Here is a 21425-nt window from a genome sequence, read left to right on the forward strand (position 1 = left end):
TTTGTCGCCTTAAGCTTGAACTTCAGACACAGTTCAAATTGACGAATGTAATCTTTCAATAAGCGATTAATATAGCAGTAAGGACCGATAGCACAATAACGAAGCGTACAAAGTTGTTACTCCACAGCTACCACGTCGTGTTCATTTTCCCTAACGCCCACTCATGCAAAATATTTTAGGAACTTGAAAGGGGCATCCACTTCATTCTACTCGCATGGTTTGTGCCAAATTGGTGACTCTCGTCCTACGGCCTCCTGTTATTGGATTGCCATTTGGAGTAGATGTGCCTCAATTTTTGCCTTAAAGACCTGCTGGAGAAGAGCCTCTTCAGCTGGTCATCTACAGAAAACACTTTCATACTGTATTTCCCCGAGTACTCACTTTTTGCCACCATCAATTCGCTTTCGGCTTGCAAGCGTAGTAATCGTAACTCAATTGATTGATTGTTTTTTAAAGGACAACATATTCTCCATTGACTGTGCAAACTATTTATTTCAATATTGTGTCATGTAATTTACATCACTGTACGACGTAAATAGCTTATCACTCGTCTAAGGCCTATTTTTAACGTTGACATGCACACATGTCGGAGGGTTTTCAAGTCCGAGACGTGATGGAGCAAACTCCCCTGCAATGTCATTTGAAAGTGGCCCAAAGTTAGAAATCGCAACAGTGAAGTATATCATTTCTACAGTCAGCTGTGAATACGACGTCCTTTAAAAATTTCCACGTGACCGTGAACCACGACCGTGAGAAGTTAATACATTTTACGTATGTAAATGGAACTGTTTAGATATAGTTAAATTTGTAAGTAGGCTGTTTAGGTTTTTTATTGGTAACGCCGCCGCCACGTAGCGCTCTGTATAAAAATCACTGGCTGTGCCGTGTGCAGTCTGTGGCTGGTTTGCATTGTTGTCTGTCATTGTAGTGTTGGGCAGCGGCAGCTGGACGCTAACAGCGCGTAGCGTTGCGCAGTTGGAGGTGAGCCGCCAGCAGTGGTGGACGTGGGGAGAGAGATGGCGGAGTTTTGAAATTTGTAAGAATTGGTGTCATGAACTGATATATATATATATATATATATATATATATATATATATATATATATATATATATATATATATATTATGACTATTAAGGTAAATACATTGTTTGTACTCTATTAAAATCTTTCATTCGCTAACTATGCCTATCAGTAGTTAGTGCCTTCAGTAGTTTGAATCTTTTATTTAGCTGGCAGTAGTGGTGCTCGCTGTATTGCAGTAGTTCGAGTAACGAAGATTTTTTTGTGAGGTAAGTGATTTGTGAAAGGTATAGGTTAATGTTAGTCAGGGCCATTCTTTTGTAGGGATTATTGAAAGTCAGATTGCGTTGCGCTAAAAACTATTGTGTGTCAGTTTAAGCACAGTCGTGTACAATTTTTCTAAGGGGACGTTTCAAATTCTCTGATCATTTAATGTTGCGAGGAATAAAACAGAATGAGAATAAAATGTCACGGTAGTAGTGGGAATCAAACCCCAATCAGTGAATTGTCCGTGAGTCCGCATAACACCGGGCGGTGTTTAGTTTTAGTTGCTTCCTCTCCTTCAGCCCGTCTTTCAACTCTACATACGCGCCTTATCGGCCTGGCTTCCAGGACCTTTTCTTAATTTGTGGTGAGTTTATATTCGTGACAGAACGATAAACAAAAATGATCTCTCTTTCGTTATATAGATTAGCGTTACTAAAAGGAAACAGTCGCAGCTCTGTGAGCGATTCCACTTTCGACTTCGTGGAGATTTGTTTACCACTTGATTGCACAATCTGTTCATGAGTCACCTGGTGCATCAGTTTCCCAAGGTTTCTTTGCTGAAATAAGCTTTTGTTAACTCTGAGCAGACCACTAGCCAAAAGCTCCTGATGACGATGAATGTATCGCAGAACAGTATAAATTAAGATGATCGCTGCTTCTGGTTGATATAAAATTTTAGAGAATTCAACATAAGAAAAGAAAAATAAAGACGACTTCATCAGTCATGAGAACAAACTTTTCCTTTAAAAAAAGCTTAAAAACTAAATTAACGAGCTTTGGATCCCAGTATTTCTGAAACAATCTCCGTTCCCTTATCAAACACCATAAAGTGTCAACGTGTCAAACTTGACTATGAAAAATGTTACAACGACTTACAAAATGGCCCAATGTTGACAGAACCTTTGCTCCTGTTTTTCTTGGTATTGGTATGGTCATCAGTCCCATAGAACGTAGAACTCCTTAAACCTAAGTAACCTGAGAACATCACATACATCCATGCCCAAGGCAGGATTCGAACCTGCGACCGTAGCGGTCACGCGGTTCCATACTGAAGCGCCTAGAACCGAAAGGCCACACCGGCTTGAGTGTTTTTTACTTTGATAGCTATTTGAGTGCATTTTATGTACTAATACCTTAGACAGTCAAATGATGGGAGTTTGACTGCCGAATCGCATTGCTGTGGACTTTTATCGTCCCTTGTCTTCCTTCGACTACGCCGTACTTTTTCGTGTTTCTTCGACTACCATTTTTCCAGTTGCTTAGATCCTCTTCAATGATTAACTCCATAAATCACACCCATCCTCGTTCCATAGCTGGAAAGAAAAACCATTGCAGAAGGAAGGAAGTTCTGAGTTTATCTGCTCCAGCATAACAGTTTACTGGAATCGGAACACTATATTGCTTACAGAAAAATGCGAAAGACATCGGGTTTGATCATGTAGACATTCACTGTCGTATTCACTTGGATTAATTCGGTGAAACGTCAGATAAATATGGAATCAAGTTTGCGGTTTAGTATCCCGTTGATGACGATGTCATTATACAGGGAGCACAGGATCAGATTGACAAAGGACGCTTTCTAAAGAACCATCCCTGTATTTGCATGGAGAGAACGTACATCTGGATGATATGATAACTGACTGAATTACTGCCCTACACAGTTCGATTCCAGTGTCTTGCCACCAAAGTGTCGTCTTAGTCGTTTCGAAATCTCAAGAAAGTCTGAGAGTTGCGGGAAGTTTCTAACTAATTAGTTTCAACTAGCATTGCTTTTCCACTGTGTCAAGCAGAAAAAGTGCATAAATTTGCTACCGTATACATTGAATGGTCACGAAACCAAACACTGCGGTGCAAAGAATGATATCTACCTTCCGTTTTACGCAACAGCAGTGAAATGCTATTGAGGATACGAGAGTAACTCGAAAAGATGCTTAGTTTCGAGACTCGAGATCTACAACACTTGTATTAAGTAATGTTGCGTTAAATTTCATCTAGATTCCCCGGAAGTGAAAAATTATAACCTTTGGGGTGTACAGGTTTGAGAGAAAACAACCTGATGATTACGCCACAGGAGGATAGGTGACATGAAATCGACCAAAATTCACATATAATAGCGCGTCGTAAGGGCACCCTCGTGTACCTAAGGCCAGAAAACGACAGCAAATCAGAGATGATAGTGCGTAATAGTAAGTATAAAGCGAGCGTGTTGGTGCACCAGTCATTTCTTCGATGATGTCAACTATTTTGCGGTGTTAGATGCACGAACGTTGAGCATTTGCTGTAATAAACGTGGCTTGAAAAAACAACATTTGCAATATAATTTCTCTTTCGTTTGTAGGGTCCCTCACGTCATTTGATGAAAACGGAACCCTTAGCGGAAGGGCGGGTGTATGACGCAAAAATTTATGTCACATAATGTCTATGGTCGCTTCGCGGCTTAAAAGCTTTAAGCTTCTACGTCAATACAAGCAACATTACGGACATTTAGGTCATATATTTTGAAACTCACTAACTCACTCAGCAAAAGCTATAGGGTACTACAAACTGACCGAGAATCATTAAATCTGGTAAGAAGCTAAGACTCACAGTGCAAGTAAAGGGAAAAAAAAATAGAAAAAAAATGTTAATTTGTAATTACATCACACTAAGAAATGTATTTTTGATCATTTGTAATCTGATTTTCTCTCTGTCCATCGGTTAAGATCATTTTTTTCTTACGAACTGTTCGACGTATCAAACTGAAGTTGATGTGACATTTAAAGTGAAAGGATACTGTACGCGTCTACGCACCGAATACACTCCGCTTGTATTTTTCATCAACTTGGGTCCGAAATTTTTTGATTCCTATTTCTACTTCTTCGTGTTTGACTTTGCATTACTCTCTGAGTTTCCCATGTTTCCCAGTAAGTTCTGTTCACTAATTATTAATAGTATCTGTTAATATGTTCAATTTTAGATTTTCTCCTGAATTTCTCCGTTTTGCTTCCGCATTATTTTGTTTTCCGTCCGCCTAGATTCCAACTGCCTTTGTGATTCTTTGCTTTTGTTAGCCATGATTAACTCTATTTTCCTAAGTAACTGCGTAAAGAAGTCATTGTAAACAATAGTGGTTCTCGTCTGCTGAGTCTCGAATGGCATTGAACTAAGCTTAGGTAGATGAAAGGTGGTGAGACAGCTTTTTTCTGTTAGTTCAACTGTGGTATTTTATACGACATTACTCTGTACTTAGTTAACGGAATGGATAAAATTTCCTTTCTCATGTACAACACTACCGTTTTGCTTTCTACCGGCCATGTTAAGAATGCTATCAACAGTCATTGTTTGTTATAAGTTACCGCTGACTCGTGATTAAAAAAGTTCTTCCACGTAGTTAAGTGTTGTTAACACAATTAATATTCGTTTCCCAGGTACGCCGACAAAACATTGACTCGAATTCCATTCGAAGCGCTGCTGTGCTGAATTGCTGCGGACTCACCGACTGCTCTGATGTTTTTGTCGTCGTATTCGATGTTGCGTTTGAATTGAAATCCGAAAACGTGTCGCCATATGTATGGCTACACCCCGCGTCTGCGTACAGAATACATTCGTTTTTTGTGAAAAAGGGGCCATCATGTAATTGGTTTTCACAGGAAATGCTGCTTTCCTGTTGTTAACTTCACTCACTATTGTAAGTGATGCTGGGTGACGTACTACTGAAATTAGCAATTCGCGGTCTTTGCTGTACAACATTTGTTTCGTTAAACATACGAGCACTGATATTAACAGACACAATTGAAGAACGCTTCAGGTAAATTGTGTGCAGTCACACAGCAACTGTATGCACGAGCGACTATCATTTCTGCCTGTACGGCACTGCATCCAATGAGCGGCTATCAACTCAGCCTGGATGCTACTGTCTCCAAGCTCGGTCACTCCACAACAGTTAAAATTGTACCTTCTGTTGCCTGCACATAATCGATCCGAAGATTGGATGTAATGGGGATTGTACACTTACACGAGAACTACGTTTAAATGCTACACATCTACCGAAAGACGAAAACCGAATTTCGGAAACGATTTCTCACTGTCGTGTTTACATGTTAACGTCTCAAGCGGATTTGGTAGCACAGTTAGAGATGGCGCCTGAAAACAGCTGGTACAGTTTTTGATTTAGTCAATCGCTATTTCTGTCCGATTAGACGAGACGTAAAAAGCTAAAATTTAAACTTATCTTTTACTATACAAAAGCCACTCCTTCCACATTAGCCGAAAATATTTAAGAACAAGCTGAAACCTGACAACACAAGCACTTTTCAAAACCGGTTGCGTTTACATGGGTGTGAAACTCGATGCGGATTGGAAAGCCGGCAACTAGAAACAGATTCCAGAATCAATATTGATTTACGTGACCACTCAGGAGCGGTGTGGGTAAATCGGTTTACGAAATCCGGTTTTCGGAGCCCCATGTAAACGGGGTGAAGATCTGCAGTCCTTTTTTGTGTAAAATATTTAATCTTCTACTACTCTACTGTCCCGATATTAATCTGCTTAGCCGTAATCGGAAACATGCGGTGACCTTACAGTGAACGAGTACAGTGGTGACTGAGGAAAACACGTTCCACTGTATTGCTTTGAAATCAATGGTGCACGTATGATATGCACGTATTATATAGCCTAATTACTGATTGGCTCACGATAAGCCAACAGATGCGCCCTCAGTCCCAGTTGCAATAATATTGTGCTCTACTAATCAGTAAGTGCAGTCAAGAGGTGCGGCCTTTTATTTTACATATTTTAACACTCGCAGACTCACTTATCGAAACGTGTAGCGTATTTCCTATTGACCTACAATCATGAAGTTCGTCAGGGAGCAAGGTCACAGAGTACAGTTGAAGTAAAACATTCCAAACGTATTAATTTGTAGTTATATCGCACGAAAAAATAGTTTTTTCGTCATTTGTTACCTGAATTTCTGTCGGTCCATCTGTTAAGACACCATTTTCTCAGGGGCGGGTAGACACATCAAGTGAAAACTTAGGTCACGTACTGGCGACTACGGTCCTTCGGTCGTGTAAAAAAATGTAAGCTTCTACTACAATACTGTCGAGAGAAATGGCCATTTATATCACATATTTTAAAATCATGTCAATGTAGATGTGGGTAAAACGAAATAATCATTGATATTCCAGATTCTTGGGATGATTGAATTATCTGAGTATATGTTTAAGTCTGTACGGAAGCTATCGTGCTCAAGTGTTACTAAAACTTACCTGGATTTTTTATTACTGTCTTATTTCACAGTTAGTGACCTGCTGTTCTTGTTTGAAGGAAAGCTCATAAATGACAACTGTACATTATCAACAATGAAAACATGGGGCAACTAGATTTTATTACTAAAAACATTGTATCCAACAGTATCACACGACTGCTCTCTCCCTGCAGTACTGTTTATGCAGTACTGCTTGTCATCATAATAAATTAATGGCGTTACGGCACTTAGAGCGTAGTTAAATGAATAGTCAAGCTTCAATTTGCGTCAACCGTAGCCAGCCATGAAGAGTATTTTAACGGTTGCTAAGTGAATCCATTAACTTCAGCTATTTTGATTATTAACTATGTTCGTTTACATAACAAGTATTAGCTGCGGTAAGTTAATGTAAATGAACACAGTTTAGCGTATTCGTATGGAGTTGAGTGTAGTTTTATACCCGTAACTTTACAATGGTGGTAATGGAGCATTTTTCTGGGGTTATTTGGATAATTGTGCTCGATTCGACATCGACATCCCTTAGCCTTCTGTCGCCGAACAGTCACGTAATTTCTCTCATCCCTGTATAGTGAATTAGACGGAGAACTTAAATTTGTGAGAAAATAGTGCTTTGGTAAATAACGTCACAATATCGCCATTACAGCCTCACAAGAGAACTAATGAGTAACATGTGAAGGTACTGTTTGAGACTGTAGGTAATGAGCGAATATTCTTCCACGCCCAAGAGGGATTTGGATTATCAGAAAATGGAGGACTCCATAACTTACCTTATTTAGGAATACGGAATGTGAAAACTCAGATATTTTAGTTGAACGACACCATGCCAGTTTCTACGGAACATTCGATAACTGCTATAGAACACATCACCAAACGCAGAGGGCGGGACGAATTAACATGAGCATATCATGAGCACGAACGCTCTATTCACATTCAACTGCGCAGTTGGTGTTTGGTGAAAATCATAGTGGAACTGATTAGTTGATTAGTGTGACATTATTTGTGGTACGGAAACATGTCTGCAAGATATCATTTGATTTCTTAAGATTGTGGACGAGCAGTTTAACGACTCGAAGCCGGTTACTGTGGCACCGTAATGGGCATCGGCGGCCTAAGACTTCCGGCATAAGAAGTCCGCCTCATTCTGCCAACGGCCTTGTCAAAGAGGGCGGAGGAGCGGATAGACGTTCAGGGCACTCTCTTGTCCTAGGGGTGGGAAATTGCCCCTAAAGGCGGAAGAATCAGCAATGATCAACGACATGAGGATGCAGAAGGCAATGGAAACCACTGCATTAAAGACACGTAACGTGTATCCACAGGACATGTGGCCTGTAGTTGAAGAAGTGTCTTGATGATCTCTCCATTGGCAAAAGATTCCGGAATAGTCCCCCATTCGGATCTCCGGGAGAGGACTGCCAAGGGGGAGGTTACCATGAGAAAAAGATTGAATGATCAACGAAAAGATAATGTTCTATGAGTCGGGGCGTGGAATGTCAGAAGCTTGAACGTGGTAGGGAAACCAGAAAATCTGAAAAGGGAAATGCAAAGGCTCAACCTAGATATAGTAGGGGTCAGTGAAGTGAAGTGGAAGGAAGACAAGGATTTCTGGTCAGATGAGTATCGGGTAATATCAACAGCAGCAGAAAATGGTATAACAGGTTTAGGATTCGTTATGAATAGGAAGGTAGGGCAGAGGGTGTGTTACTGTGAGCAGTTCAGTGACCGGGTTGTTCTAATCAGAATCGACAGCAGACCAACACCGACAACGATAGTTCAGGTATACACGCCGACGTCGCAAGCTGAAGATGAACAGATAGAGAAAGTGTATGAGGATATGGAAATGGTAATACAGTATGTAAAGGGGGACGAAAATCGATTAGTCATGGGCGACTGGAATGCAGTTGTAGGGGAAGGAGTAGAAGACAAGGTTACAAGAGAATATGGTCTTGGGACAAGGAATGAAAGAGGAGAACGACTAATTGAGTTCTGTAACAAGTTTCAGCTTGTAATAGCGAATACCCTGTTCAAGAATCACAAGAGGAGGAGGTATACTTGGGAAACGCCGGGAGATACGGGAATATTTGAATTAGATTACATCATGGTCAAACAGAGATTCCGAAATCAGATACTGGATTGGAAGGCGTACCCAGGAGCAGATATAGAATCAGATCACAATATTGTAGTGATGAAGAGTAGGCTGAAGTTCAAGACATTAGTCAGGAAGAATCAGTACTCAAAGAAGTGGGATATGGAAGTTCTAAGGAATGATGAGATACGTTTGAAGTTCTCTAACGCTATAGATACAGCAATAAGGAATAGCGCAGTAGGCAACACAGTTGAAGAGGATTGGACATCTCTAAAAAGGGCCATCACAGAAGTAGGGAGGGAAAACATAGGTACAAAGAAGGCAGCTGCGAAGAAACCATGGGTAACAGAAGAAATACTTCAGTTGATTGATGAAAGGAGGAAGTACAAACATGATCCGAGAAAATCAGGAACACAGAAATACAAGTCCCTGAGGAATGAAATAAATAGGAAGTGCAGGGAAGCTAAGACGAAATGGCAGCAGGAAAAGTGTGAAGACATCGAAAAAGATATGATTGTCGGAAGGACAGACTCAGCATACAGGAAAGTCAAAACAACCTTCGGTGACATTAAAAGCAACGGTGATAACATTAAGAGCGCAACGGGAATTTCACTGTTAAATGCAGAGGAGAGTGCAGATAGGCGGAAAGAATACATTAAAAGCCTCTATGAGGGTGAAGATTTGTCTGATGTGATAGAAGAAGAAACAGGAGTCGATTTAGAAGAGATAGGGGATCCAGTATTAGAATCGGAATTTAAAAGAGCTTTGGAGGACTTATGGTCAAATAAGGCAGAAGGGATAGATAACATTCCATCAGAATTATAAAATAATTAGGGGAAGTGGCAACAAAACGACAATTCACGTTGCTTTGTAGAATGTATGAGTCTGGCGACATACCATCTGACTTTCGTAAAAGCATCATCCACACAATTCCGAAGACGGAAAGAGCTGACAAGTGCGAGAATTTTCGCACAATCAGCTTAACAGCTCATACATCGAAGCTGCTTACAAGAATAGTATACAGAAGAATGGAAAAGAAAATTGAGAATGCGCTAGGTGACGATCAGTTTGGCTTTAGGAAAAGTAAAGGCACGAGAGAGGCAATTCTGACGTTACGGATGATAATGGAAGCAAGGCTAAAAAAAAATCAAGACACGTTCATAGGATTTGTCGACCTGGATAAAGCGTTCGACAATATAAAATGGTGCAAACTGTTCGAGATTCTGAAAAAAGTAGTGTAAGCTATAGGGAGAGACGGGTCATATACAATATGTACAACAACCAAAAGGGAATAATAAGAGTGGACGATCAAGAACGAAGTGCTCGTATTAAGAAGGGTGTAAGACACGGCTGTAGCCTTTCGCCCCTACACTTCAATCTGTACATCGAGGAAGCAATGATGGAAATAAAAGAAAGGTTCAGGAGTGGAATTAAAATACAAGGTGAAAGGATATCAATGATACGATTCGCTGATGACATTGCTCTCCTGAGTGAAAGTGAGGAAGAATTTAATGATCTGCTGAACGGAATGAACAGTCTAATGAGTACACAGTATGGTTTGAGAGTAAATCGGAGAAAGACGAAAGTAATGAGTAGTAGTAGAAATGAGAACAGCGAGAAACTTAACATCAGGACTGATGGTCACGAAGTCAATGAAGTGAAGGAATTTTGCTTCCTAGGCAGTAAAATAACTAATGACGGACGGAGCAAGGAGGACATCAAAAGCAGACTCGCTATGGCAAAAAAGGCATTTCTGGCCAAGAGAAGTCTACTAATATCAAATACCGGCCTTAATTTGAGGAAGAAATTTCTGAGGATGTACGTCTGGAGTACAGCGTTCTATGGTAGTGAAACATGGACTGTGGGAAAACCGGAACAGAAGAGAATCGAAGCATTTGAGATGTGGTGCTATAGACGAATGTTGAAAATTAGGTGGACTAATAAGGTAAGGAATGAGGAGGTTCTACGCAGAATCGGAGAGGAAAGGAATATGTGGAAAACACTGATAAGGAGAAGGGATAGGATGATAGGACATGTGCTAAGACATGAGGGAATGACTTCCATGGCACTAGAGGGAGCTGTAGAGGGCAAAAACTGTAGAGGAAGACAGAAATTGGAATACGTCAAGCAAATAATTGAGGACGCAGGTTGAAAGTGTTACTCTGAGATGAAGAGGTTAGCACAGGAAAGGAATTCGTGGCGGGCCGCATCAAACCATTCAGTAGACTGATGACGAAAAAAAAAAGGGAGGGTGCGTCCAAAAGTGACATTTCGCTATTAAAAAAGGCCACTGACAGTGAAAATGTTGTGCGAAAGCATGGCACCACTTCAAGAGGATCGATACGCAGCCATAGCTACGAAAAAGAACAGACATTTCTCTCGTAGGCAGATCTTTGCGGACCTTGCTACCGCAACCTGTACCAGTGTCTCTGTCAGAACCACTTCGCTATGATTCAATCAAGCTGCTTTGTACGTCTGGAAGCCTGTCAATTACATTCTACTTCAGACACGTCATCGGCGAGAAAGTGTTCGATGGTTTGGGTAGCATACTCTGAAGAGCATGCCTAAGTGCCGCAGCAAGACGTGGCATGGTTTCGACTAATGTCAGAAGTAACGCTGGCGTGAAGTGACGGTATCGATCCTGCTGGGCTGCCCATAGGTCTATAAGAGTACGAAAGGATGGAGATCTTTTCTAAACAGCGAGCTGCAAGGCGTCCCACATATGCTCAATAATGTTCTTGTCTGGGGAGTTTAGTTACCAGCGTAAGTGCTTAAACTCACAGAGTTTTTCTAGAGCAACTCTGAAGCAATTATGCACGTGTGGGGTGTCGCAGTGTCCTGCTGGAATTGCCCAATTCTGTTGGAATGCACAATGGATATGAATGGACTCAGGTGATCACACAGGATGCTTGCGTACATGTCACCTTTCAGACATACCAGGCGTCCCATATCAATCCAGCTGCAAATGTCCCGCTCCATTACAGAGCTTCCGCCAGCTCTAACAGTTCCCTGCTGACATGCAGGATCCATGGATTCATACGGTTGTCTCCATACCTGTATACGTCCATCCGCACTATAAAATATGAAACGAGACTCGTCCGACCAGGCGATGTTTCCAGTAATCAAGTCTAATGTAGGTGTTGACGGAATCAGGCGAGGCGTAAATTTGTCGTGGTCATCAAGGGTACACGAGTGGGCTTTCGGCTCCGAAAGCCCATATCGCTGATGTTTCGTTGAATGGTCCACACGCTGACACTTGTTGATGGCTTAGCACTCAAATCTTCAGCAATTAGCTGAAAGGTTGCACTTCTGTCACGTTGAACGATTCTCTTCTGTCGTCGTTGGTCGTGTTATTGCAGGATCTTTTCCGGCTGCAAAGGCGTCGGAGATTTCATATTTTAACGGATTCTTGATATTCACGGCACACTCGCGAAATTGTCGTACGGGAACTCACCACTTCATCGCTACCTGGGAAATGCTGTGTCCCATTGCTCGTGCGCTGATTATAATAACACGTTCAAAATCGTTTAAATCTTGACAACCTGCCATCGTTGCAGCAGTAACCGATGTAACAATTGCGCCAGACACTTTGTAAGAGGTCCATGGTTAAAGAATTTGTTGCTAGCGCACTATAGCAGATGTAATTTCGATGGATTGCTCACGCGCTGCCTGCGATATGTAAGCTGTAAGAGAATCTCAGACCAGAGAGCAGTGTTATATGCAGTAGGAGTTGTGTAGTAGTAGCGATCAGTCTGGTGTATTGTGTTTGCTGGGCCGGTCGTGGAGCAGCGATGGCGGAGCCTGAGCGTTGTAGTATAAGGTAAGAGCAGCCTCGCGCATATGTAGTATTGTTATATCAAGTCTCATGTAAATGTTTTAAAAAAATCTCTTGATAATAATCTTTCTCATAAAAAGGAACTTTTGACAATCATTTATTTCAATTTAAAGAATTTACTAATTTCTCCAATCCATGGTCATCCTGATTATTGCAAAGAAAAATCAGTTGTTCTTTTTATACATGACAAATCTATCGGCCAGCATTGCACTCGGCTGTGCCAGAAAAATTTCTTATAGGAGCAGATATATATGCGTTATCCGGCAACCTTTTTGAGGTACTGCTGACGTCCAAAATTTACCAGTTTACATTCACAGTCAATTATTTAAAGGTTATCTATGAGTCACATTTTTTAAATTAGGAGATTACTCACATTTTATTATTGGTGGTTACGGAATTATTTATTGGGAGGTTAGAAATTGTGGTCTTATATAGGCGTTGGTGACCGCAGCGCCGTCTTCTACCTGTTTGCAGATTTCTGTATTTGAATACACATGCCTATACCAGTTTCTTTGGCACTTCAGTGTATAAGTTGGTGTCAGCAATAGTGGTCCGGAGCTACGTTCTCCGACAAATCACTTTTCAGTGTGGTAAGTGAATCTGGACACCAGTTAGCGTGCAGAGAGGGGGGAACACATTAAACATCTCACCTCATCAGGTACACAACTCGTGGTCTAGTGGCTAGCGTTGCTGCATCTGGATCACAGGGGCCTGGTTTCAAATACCGGCAGGGTTGGGGATTTTCTCTGCACGGGGACTGGATGTTCGTGTTGTGCTCATCACTTTATCATCATGATCATTCGTGACAGTGGCTGGATTGGAGTTTGAAGAAAACATTGAACTGTGTAAGAATTTCGACTTTGTACTGGACCTGATGTCCGCGAAGTTGAGCACCCCACAAATCAAACATCATCATCATCATCACCACGTCATCGATATGTCATAGGCGTTATTGTGTGGGCAGGCTTTAAGCACAATGGCCGGACACCGCTGCATATATTTGGGCGATGTACCGTTACAGCAGAGCAGTATTGGCGCAAGATTATTCTGGATCATGAAACGTATTCACAGCAGTCGATATGGACAGCCATCAGCCCTATAATGGAATGACGTCAATGGAAATTTGTGCCGGGCCGGGAAACGAACGCGGATTTCCTGCTCATTCGCAAGCGGTCACCTTACCATCACGCGTGTCCGAAGGCGCATCATGTCCGTCTGTTTAGGGGTAGATAGCGAATTTCGGTTTATGGACGAAAATGCCCGTCTGCATATGACCAATGAGGCGTCGGACTCACAGGAATGCGAAAAATTGAATGTGCGGAATAGCGTGTGTAGTCTTTTTGTTTTTCTTTTAGGTACGCTTGAGATAACATGGACTCATACTTTCCGCTCATTATCAGACGATCCGCTAACTATTCCACAGTAATGGTGGTTTCCAAAACTGTCATTTCAAGATTGAAAAAGGCCGCTTAACGTGGAAGTGTTACTCGAAAGTATGATAATCGTCTTAGATGGACCATCACACCTCAACAGGATCGATAAGGAGCCATAGCTGCGAATAGGAACAGACGTTTCCTCGTGGATAGGTCGCTGCAGACAATCAACATATACTTGTACACATGTCTCTGCTAGAACCACCTCACGACGATTAAATCAGGCTAGTCTGTCAAACCGATTCTTCTTTAATCGCGTCATCGGCTGAAGGCGTTCGATAGTGCCAGGAGAATGTTAGTTGGGGTCAGCAACAGTGGTCCAGAGTGACGTACTACGACAAATTTCGCTTCAGTGACGTAAATAAATCTGGCCACTAGGTCGTTAACCTAGGTGCTATGATGTAGGTAGGCATTACGCAAAGTGGCCGAACAGGGAAGCATACTTTTGCTCGATGTACCACTACAGCACAGCAGAACTGAAGGAAGATTATTCTGGATCATGAAATGTATTCACAGCTGCGATTACAGACAACCATAAACTGTATGGAATGACGCAAAATAAAGTCTATGCCTGATGGGGACTCGAACCATGATTTCCCGCTTATTCGTGACCGGTGTCCTTACCATGCTTGCATGTCCGAAGGAACATTGCATCGTTATTCAGAACAACACAGGCCTTGAAATATTGTATTCTGGATAATGTCCGGCTGATTATGGTTGCAGTAGGTTGCGATTTTTTGTTTATGTACGAAAATGCCCGTCCGCGGATGACCAATGAGGTTTCGGGCTCACAGGAATGTGAAGATATTGATAGAATACCCTGCGTAGTTCTTACACGTAAACACTTTACACGCCTGCGACGCTCTTGGCAGATGTGTTTCTAAACGAACGCCCTGTCCCCGAGCTGTGCAAGAACTGAAAACTGCGTTGAGAGAGTAGTCATTGTCTTGCCGTGCCCTGTCCAGCGGAATTATCCCATACTCCACGTAAATGTTTCTGGCTGCCTCCGCTGCTGTCACCCGTCCATTGTACGGAAACAAAAGAATATGTTGAAAATGTTACACCTTATCCACTTCACATTCCATTTTACAGTGTCCTCAGATCCACTCACTGTCTCAAATGATAAAATGACAATAAGTAAACTCAAATGGCAACAATCAACTACAAATTAAAAGTGACAATCAATAGTTAAACCCAGAGCAACCGGAATACCAACATGTAAAACAAAAAACGCTACGAACTTTTCAACAAACCTAATACCTATAACGAATGACAATAAAAATTTGCTACAGGAGCAGTATGGTCGTCACTTCCAACTAGACGTAAGTACCAATGCAATTGTAAACATAAACAGCCACGATTCACATATAAATAATTTTATCAGTGTTATTTTCGCAGGTTACTTGTAATTGTCTGTTAAGCTGAAGCAGGGCTGTCGTGTAAAATATTAAATGCATTACCTTATCGTAACCAGTTTAGAAACTTTCTTTTTAATTTTCTTATCTGTTACGCTGCTTTCTCAAGTGGTAAAATCTGCACTGTTCTAGTTGTAGATATACCAGTATTACGAATTAAAATGGTCAAAAAAATGGTTCAAATGGCTATGAGCACTATGGGACTTAACATCTGTGGTCATGAGTCCCCTAGAACTTAGAACTACGTAACCGTAACTAACCTAAGGACATCACACACATCCATGCCCGAGGCAGGATTCGAAACTGCGACCGTAGCAGTCGTGCGGTTCTGGACTGAGCGGCTAGAAGCGCGAGACCACCGCGGCTGGCAATTAAAGTGTTTCATGTGGTCAATCATAGCCTCTGATGATTTGTGTTTAACAGTGCGTCTGTTCCTTAGCAACTGTCAGGCAGTGTAGATGATTCGCTGATAATTTTAACAAGCAAGTGGTAAGATAATTACAGCATGTACAGAAATGAATCAATAACTGTCTGGTGTTGTATGTGGCCCCATGGCTTGAATGGTTGTGAAACTTTCGTCAGTACTATTTTTCTGGATTGTCTAAATATATTGGAGAGCTATACGTATTTTGCAGGGCATAAACACTGAGGTGACACAAGTTGTACAGTATCTCCTAATATCGTGCCGGAAATCCTTTGGTCCGGTGTAGTGCAGCAACTCGAAGGCTCGGACTCAACAAGTCGTTGGCAGCACCGTGCGCAAATACTGAGCCAAGGCTGCCTCTATAGCAGTCAATAACTGCGAAAGTGTTGCCCGTGCAGGATTTTGTGCACGAACTAATATCTCGATTGTGTTCCACAAACGTTTCATGGGATTCATCTCGGGCGACTTGGGTAGACAAATCATTGGCTTGAATTGTTCAGAAAGGTCTTCAAACCAATCGATATCAATTGTTGCCCAGTGTAAAGGCGCATTTTCATACATAAAAACTCCATCGTTGTTTAGGAACATGTAGTTCATGGATTGGTGCAAATGGTCTCCAAAGTAGCTGGACCTAACTACACCCCTGGAAATTGAAATAAGAACACCGTGAATTCATTGTCCCAGGAAGGGGAAACTTTACTGACACATTCCTGGGGTCAGAAACATCACATGATCACACTGACAGAACCACAGACACATAGACACAGGCAACAGAGCATGCACAATGTCGGCACTAGTAAAGTGTATATCCACCTTTCGCAGCAATGCAGGCTGCTATTCTCCCATGGAGACGATCGTCGAGATGCTGGATGTAGTCCTGTGGAACGGCTTGCCATGCCATTTCCACCTGGCGCCTCAGTTGGACCAGCGTTCGTGCTGGACGTGCAGACCGCGTGAGACGACGCTTCATCCAGTCCCAAACAAGCTCAATGGGGGACAGATCCGGAGATCTTGCTGGCCAGGGTAGTTGACTTACACCTTCTAGAGCACGTTGGGTGGCACGGGATACATGTGGACGTGCACTGCCCTGTTGGAAAAGCAAGTTCCCTTGCCGGTCTAGGAATGGTAGAACGATAGATTCGATGACGGTTTGGATGTACCGTGCACTATTCAGTGTCCCCTCGACGATCACCAGAGGTGTACGGCCAGTGTAGGAGATCGCTCCCCACATCATGATGCCGGGTGTTGGCCCTGTGTGCCTCGGTCGTATGCAGTCCTGATTGTGGCGCTCAACTGCACGGCGCCAAACACGCATACGACCATCATTGGCACCAAGGCAGAAGCGCCTCTCATCGCTGAAGACGACACGTCTCCATTCGTCCCTCCATTCACGCCTGCCGCGACACCACTGGAGGCGGGCTGCACGATGTTGGGGCGTGAGCGGAAGACGGCCTAACGGTGTGCGGGACCGTAGCCCAGCTTCATGGAGACGGTTGCGAATGGTCCTCGCCGATACCCCAGGAGCAACAGTGTCCCTAATTTGCTGGGAAGTGGCGGTGCGGTCCCCTACGGCACTGCGTAGGATCCTACGGTCTTGGCGTGCACCCGTGCGTCGCTGCGGTCCGGTCCCAGGTCGACGGGCACGTGCACCTTCCACCGACCACTGGCGACAACATCGATGTTCTGTGGAGACGTCACGCCCCACGTGTTGAGCAATTCGGCGGTACTTCCACCCGGCCTCCCGCATTCCCACTTTACGCCCTCGCTCAAAGTCCGTCAACTGCACATACGGTTCACGTCCACGCTGGCGCGGCATGCTACCAGTGTTAAAGACTGCGATGGAGCTCCGTATGCCACGGCAAACTGGCTGACACTGACGGCGGCGGTGCACAAATGCTGCGCAGGTAGCGCCATTCGACGGCCAACACCGCGGTTCCTGGTGTGTCCGCTGTGCCGTGCGTGTGACCATTGCTTGTACAGTCCTCTCGCAGTGTCCGGAGCAAATATGGTGGGTCTGACACACCGGTGTCAATGTGTTCTTTTTTCCATTTCCAGGAGTGTATTTCCAGTCAGTGATAGGTCCAGCTGGACCAGAGGACGCTCTCCATTCCAGGTAAACACAGCCCACGCCACTATGGAGCGACCACCAATTTCCACATAGTCTTGTTGACAATTTGGTTCCAAGGCTTCATAGGGTCTCCGACACTCGCGAACCCTGCCATCGGCTCTTACCAACAGAAATCGTGGCTCATCTGACGAGACCAAGATTTCCCTATCTTTAGGGCCCAACCGATACAGTCAGGCAATGTCGTGAAGTTAGCAAAGGCACTCGCCTATGTCGTCTGTGCCATAGCCTGTTAACGCCAGATTTTACTGCGCTGTTCGTCATTACTGCGTACATGCGTCGTAGGTCCCACGTTGCTTTCTGCGATTGTTGCACTCTATGTTGGTTGTCTGTTAGCACTGACAACTCTACGCAAACACCGTTGTTCTCGGCTGTTAAGGTAGTCGGCCACTGCGTTGTCCGAGGGGAAGATAAAATCTGAAAGTTAAGTATTGTGCGTACACTCTTTGGAATATTGAGTGCCTAACGATTTCCGAAATGGAATTTCCCTTGCCTGTTACTCCAACTACCATACCGTGTTAAAACTCTTTCCTCATGAGTCACCTGTGTACAAACTATTTGATATCTTGTGTACGCGATACTATCGTCATCTATATAAGTGCATAAGGCTATCCCACTAATTTTGTCACGTCAGTGTAGCTAAGCAATGACTTTACGCTGTTGCAGACGTGTTTTAGGTCGCCCAGGCAGGCCCATTATGTGTCAGTGTGTTTAACCAACAAACACGTTGAGTCGTTGAAGTCGCTGATAACAGCGACACGCGTGCAGATTGCTCCCTTGGGTTTCCGCTGCCCGCTGCACTCCGTCCCATTTAGTTCCGCTTCCTGCCGCAGGCGGCGCTGGCACCACAAGTTGGCGCCCGCTTACGCAGGTGCACCAGCGTAATTGGCTGGAGCCAACTTGGTCCGCCAGGTCGGACCCAGAGAAAACTAGGTGCGATGCATTACCTCGCGATTATATCACGGAACATTAATCACCACCTTACGCGCAGCTGGTAGACTACATTACCACCACCTCCGAGGACCATTTAGCAACCGCTAATCAACTGCAGTAACAAGTGTTGTTGACCGACTTTGAAACGTAGTGTAGAGAAACCTAGGAAATACAAGTCAAACTGAAGTCTTGAAAAACTGTTTAATTTAAGTCCAGTTATGCAATGTTTACCCCGTAACAGGATTAAACTACCATGAAATTTCTTACTGAGCACGAAATCGAGAAGACAGGGCTTCATATCCATAGCTACATTTCCCACGATTCTCTTAACTAGATTTTGGCGAATAAAGCCGTGGTTCCGTCTGAAAAACGCACGACAAATTTATTTCTCTATCCCTTATCTCTGGAAGGCGACAGACTCATCTTTGTCTGCTCCTTAAACCCTAATCATCCTCCTCTATTGTCACGTTTATTTTTTCTCAGTTTTACTTATATTTTTAACGATTTTCATAGCTAAAAAGAATGACAGGTACCATGCCACTATTAATGAAGAGATAATGTTCATTAATTAAAGTATGTAATAATAATTTATGCAACACAATCTAAGTATTAATTAGGCAGTTGTGACAGAAAGCAGTTTCTGGGGGCGAAGTTATTCGATAAGTGTTTCTTTGTTTTTCTGCCTCTCTAGTTTTTCTGTATACACAGTCTTGCAATGACAGTCACTGTTGCTACGTCAGAAGTTAATTGTCGTGTTAATACGCGATGCTGTATTTTAATCTGTGATTAGCCGAATTTGTCACGGAGACGTAACGGCTTCGCGGAACTTTGACGGACGAAAAACGGTAGTGATACCTATTTTGTCAGAAGATAGATAACTCAGGTTATTTCAGCATCGAGCGACCTTTCCCATATCCCGATAAAGATTGTTACTGCTTATTTTGATCCTAACGGCTTCTTTGATCACTGTTGGGTAACTGCATGAAATGAAATTTTCGTGTCGTCAAACATTATTTTTGATTGTGACGGGTGTATTTGGGCACAACGACATTTAATGTGGCGTCGTTTCTCATTGCAATGTTCTGAAACCATATGCATGGAGTGAGTAAGATGGCTGCTCACCTGTTCAATGGAACCAAAGTGAGTGAAGAAGCCGAGTTTGGTCTATCTTGTTGAGGTATTTTGTGGTTCCCTAATTCATGTTAGGGCCGAGTGTTTGTAGACTATAGAAGTATTTTCAGATACAAATTCATCAACTAAGTTACCGTTTAATAAACCTCTAGACAGCAAGATGCATTTTCCAGATTTTGTGGATGGAATAGAGAGCCCAGGGAGAATCCATGCTGTTTTCTAAGAATTAGTTATTAATTTTACATATGTTTTTCCCGCAATATCATTGCCGCTGTAGGGGGCGCATACTTCTGTTTAAGGTGCAAAGTAACCAGTATTACAGAACCAATATGCGACCCCTCACTGCTCTTCAAATGGATACACTATTTTCAGGAAGAGATAATCGAGTGTGAGAGATATCTGCTGCTGTTCTTTTATCTTTTTTATGAAAACCCGTCACCTAAAGAAAATATGTGTTTTTCAATACACTATGGTTAAATTAGTAGTAAAAACGGCACCGTTTCTTAACGGCTGAACACGTTTAAGGTCTCTCCGCACTTATTCAGCAGCCAGAGCGATAGCCAGGCACTCCTACATAAGATGACAGTGAAAAAGAAGATTAAGCCACATTTCGTTGACAGCTCGACAAGCATTCTGCACTAAATGGCGTGACTTAATCGTCAACCATACAGCTGATATTACCAGGCCATATCTCTAGCTCACAATTATTCTATTCCTAAACTCTGAAATGTATTTTAGGCGTACCTCAAATGTACTCTCGGTTTAAATTTTAGGGAAGTTGGGACAATAATGTAGTATGTGTGTTATTCCATGTTCAAATTCTGTTAATGTAAAACGACATGAGTCATTAGTCTTAATATCTAACTCGCTTGATATATTACGTAATTATTAGCATAATTTCAGTGCTCATTAAATTTGGGCTGTCTACATAAAAGCACTTCTATCGTGAAGCCTGCCGAGTTGGTCGAGCGGTTCTAGGCGCTACAGTCTGGAACCGGGCAACCGCTACGGTGGCAGTTTCGAATCGTGCCTCGGGCATGGATGTGTGCGACGTCCCTAGGTTAGTTAGGTTTAAGTAGTTCTAAGTTCTAAGGGACTGATGAGCGTAGGAATTAAGTCCCATAGTGCTCAGAGCCATTTGCACCATTCTATCATGAAGCTCAGCATCTCTGTTTATTCTAAATTAGATTCTCAAAATAGTTTCTGACTGCAGTAACTATGCGTAGCACTCATAAAGGAACTCTTTCCATTTGATTGTATTAAACAATTTGGAAGAACGATGTCTGCTAGTAAGAGATGAGATGTAATGGTGAGGAAATAGCATGTTCTGTAATTGGACGGCTGCTGACGTCGGCTAGAGTCACAAAGGTGAAAACCTGTTGGAAATGGAGTGAGATGAAGCAGTGCTAACACACTGGACTCGAATACGGGAGGACAGCGATTCTAGTCCTCATCTGACCCTTCTGATGGACCTTTCCTCTCAATATCTTACTTCTCTTTTTCTGTGTAA

This window comes from Schistocerca gregaria, chromosome 7 (assembly GCF_023897955.1).
Source record: "Schistocerca gregaria isolate iqSchGreg1 chromosome 7, iqSchGreg1.2, whole genome shotgun sequence".
Classification (NCBI taxonomy): domain Eukaryota; kingdom Metazoa; phylum Arthropoda; class Insecta; order Orthoptera; family Acrididae; genus Schistocerca; species Schistocerca gregaria.